Here is a 3,856-nt window from a genome sequence, read left to right as displayed (position 1 = left end):
CCTTCTCCTGCCACACCAGCCAGGGCAGGAGGTGGTGAGCAGGGCTGCTGTTTCCAGCTGTGGCTTTGTAAGCCTTAGCAGTGTGACTCCAGTCTTTCTCACTCTCTGCCCTGGAGACAGCTGTCTACAGAGCAGTGTATAGGTTTCCAGCAGAGTGGTAGAGTTGACCTTAGCCCTTAGCCAGAGACATAATGCTGCTTTGTGGGGGAGGGTTGGGCTCAAGGCTCTGAGGCCCTTTGGGCCAGGACTATCAAAGGTCAGTCTAGGCCAGCAGTGGGAGGGAAGATGGAGATGGCTGTGGGACTGGAGGAGAGGCCTGGTGACACGCTACATCCTGACTAGGAGCCTGAAGATGCCAGTTCTGGCTGCAGTTATGCCTCTCCTTTCTGTGGGTCTCCATCTCTTAATCTGTGAAGTGGGGTTAAATCATGCACTTGCCTCTCAGCTGGTTTATCCAATCGGAATTACCTGTGTTCCATTGCTTGCTTGTGATGGTGCTGGGGGATAATGCTGGTGGGTCGTGGTTAGTGTGGGCCTGACCTGACTTCAGAGTCAATAGGTTCTTAGTAAATGGTGGCGCTGTCACATATGATGGTCAGACGCCATCCTGAGGGGCCTGGCTCATTCTGGGAGGCTGCATCACTTTTCCCAAGTGGAGGCTCCAGGGAGGCTGCAGTTCTTGATGTTGCCACAAAGTCCAGAGGTACCTGGGTAGGTGAGGAACCAAATCGAGGATAGAAAGTAAGGATCAAAAAGGAGATGCTCTCCAGCCGCAGGCTGGTGGAGGTGGAGCCAGGAAGTGGGGAGTCGGGAGCAGGGCCAGGTCTTGGACCTGGGCTCTCCCACTGGTTGCTGGGTTGAAGCGATTACATCCAGTCATTCCTGGTTCAGGACCAGTGTATGCCAGAGTTTGTTCTGAGTCCCTCCTGCCTCCCTTGGTGCCAGGTCCCCCATTTATCAGTCTCTGGACCTCAGGTTTTCTCTTCTCCGTGGTCCCTTTGCTTCTCGGTCGCGGGGTTTCTACCGCAGTCTTCATAAGTCTGAAGGTGTTGCTCCTGGGACTAGAGACTGGCTCTCCTCCAAGGTCATACTCAGTCTGGCCTCGCTAGACTGTGAACCCCTTGAGGGTAGGGTGCAGGTCTGAATGGCCTCTGGGCTCCTGCATCCAGCATGGAGCCCGTAATCCTTGGGTCCTGACCAGAGGGCCCAGCCCCTCTGGGCCTCAGTTGTCAGGCTGGCCAAGGCAGCACAGTCCTGTGCTGGCCCTTCTCCCTCACAGGTGGCATGGGCAGGGGTGGGGGTGGGTGCTGAATCAGAGTATATGGCTCCTTGTGTCCAGCTTCCTCTTCCTGGCTGGCCCAAGGCTTGGGAACAGTGGCTGCCTTTCTGGGGCAGCCAGGGCGCCTGGCCAGAGTATGCTCTGTCGGGCACTGTCCGCTCTTCAGCAAGCCCCGGTCCTCCTCTTAACCTAGAGAAGGCCCCGGGTTATTGGTGTTATTCTTGGCGGACCACCGGGCCCCTCAGCAAACAGGGAGGCGAGTGTGCACCCAGCCTGGGCCTGTTTGTGTTGGCCTCGCCAGGCGGGGGATTAGCTCAGCTGGGCTGCTAATTGCCTCCGAAGTGCCGGCCGGGATGCTGACAAGGGCTGGGCCTCTAGGCCCCTCCTCCCCAGCAGGCGCTATGCCAGGCTTGGGGGCCTGGCCCAGGAGGGCCCCTCTCTCCCCTGTCAGCGCCTGCTTGGCCCAGACCCTTGAGATGCGGGCAGGGGGTCACCAGGGCTGGCGGCTCAGGAAGGAGTGGGGGGAGATGCCTATGAAGTCATTGCCTGGGCCAGGCTGGGCCTTACTCCGCCCCTTCCCCCATATCCTCGAGACCCCCTCCCCTCTCCTCGAGGCAGACGCCTTCTGAAGCTCAGCACTTTCTCATTTTGTCAGGAAGCTGCTGGGCTCCTCTGCCCAGATGGTCCTTCGGTGCTGTCCTCACTCTTCCTGTGTCACCCTCTCTGTTCCTGTGTCTGTCCTCCCACCTTGTCTTTCCCTCACTCTGTTTCTCAGTCTTGGCTCCTCTCATTTGCCCAGACCCTGTACTTCCTTCTACCCTCTGTCATCCTGTGTTCTCTGTTCCTTCCTTGCCCCAAGACCCATTTAAACCATGTCCCTGGTCTTCCCCAGACATCTCTGGGGCCACTGGCTGTCCAGCAGGGGCTGAGAAGGAGGTCCACTTTATTACACTCTGACAGCTTTCCCAGAGACCTTGAGACCTGAGTTGTGAGGGCAGCTGTCAAGAACAATCTGGACACAGGCCCTCTGTGAGCTGACCTTGCCTGGAAGTCCTGAAAACCTTCCATCCTCGCAGGTGGAGCCCCTGGGCCCCACTGCATATGCTTCCTACAGCTCTGACACTCTTTCCTCCGCTCCTTGGTCACGGTTCCCTGTCCTAGCCCTGCTTCTCAGCCAATACCGAGAACTTGGTGCAGCCTCTCCTGTTGGTGCCACTGCCTTACTCGCTGCTGCCTGGGTCTTCTGACCCCTGGGGTTCTCTTGTCAGGCTGGGGATCTCTGTCCTGAGACATCTGTCTGTTGCTGATTTGGGAGATGGGGCCAAAGTAGGATCACCTGTCTTCAGCTCCCAACGGTCTCTGATTTCTTCCTTGTTTCATCCCCTCCTCTGGCCCAATTTCAGAGCCACCTTAACTGCCTCCTACATTCCTGAAAAAGGAGTAATAATATTTATAATAGTAGCTGCCATTTGTTGAGATTTACATATTTTATCTAACATCCCTGAGAAACTGATTCTGTTACTGTTTAGCCCCTCTTGAAGTTGGGGCGGGGTATCAGTCCCATATTCCAAAGGAAGAAAACGAGTCCCAGAGAGGGACAGTGAGTTATTCAATTTTCCATATAGTGAAGAAGTGGGCAGCACTGGGATTCCAACCCATGTCTGTTCTGATTGTAAAGCCTGGGTCCTTTTCACAGTTGTAGGAAATGGTTGGGTATGGAGACTTTCACCTCTTTGCTCTGCCATCTCAGACCCTCTCTGTCACCAGTTTCCTTCTGTCTGCCTTGACCCGGATTTGGGGATGGGGTGTCCTTTTTCTCTCCACCCACATTCTAGATCCTTCCTTCCCTCCACTAACTCCTTCCCTAATTCTTCACAAATCCTTGTGCACCTCTGCTGTCTTGAAAGCACTTGCTTCAGCCCTGTTATACTCCACGAAACTTTTGGAAAGCCAAGCATATAGCAGCCTAACTGCTCCCAGATGTGTGAAGTTGCTACAGGGGGGTGGGCAAGAGTTGGGTGGGGGGAGACCATGGCCCCCTTGGTAAGGACGAAGACTCCACTAGACTGAAGTTTCTGAGAAGCCACCTTGGGTCTTCCCATCAGCTCTGACTTGAGTTAGATGGAGTTTTCCATCCAGGCTTCTTGTCCTGACTAGGCTTCAATTCTGGAGTGGACTTCTAGCCACAGGCCTTGGGTCCCTGTGTCCCTGGGCAGATACTAAGTTCTTTTCCATCTGTTCCCTACCTGCTCACTTGGCACCCACTTCACCAGACCCTCCTCTGTCATTGTATTTGTTCTTCTGTATCAACACTCAGCAAGGGTTCTGAGGCCTTAGCTCAGACCAAGGATTAAATAGCTGATTGTGGCTTGGTGAAGTGCAGGTAGAGCCGTAAAGGGGGATTATTCCAGACAGGAGGCAGGTGGCTCCTTTCCATGTGGCGATCAAACCCAGAAGGAAAGAGGGCCAGGAGAGTCCCCGTATTAGAATATGAACTATTTATCTGCTTTTTCTGTGTCCTTCCCCATGTCTCTCTTTTCCCTTTTCTGCAAACAAAGTCACTTTCACAATTGCAAG

Source organism: Canis lupus, chromosome 2, assembly GCF_011100685.1.
Source record: "Canis lupus familiaris isolate Mischka breed German Shepherd chromosome 2, alternate assembly UU_Cfam_GSD_1.0, whole genome shotgun sequence".
In the NCBI taxonomy this organism is placed as follows: domain Eukaryota; kingdom Metazoa; phylum Chordata; class Mammalia; order Carnivora; family Canidae; genus Canis; species Canis lupus.
The sequence above is the reverse complement of the archived record's forward strand: the minus strand, read 5'-3'. Positions refer to the sequence as shown.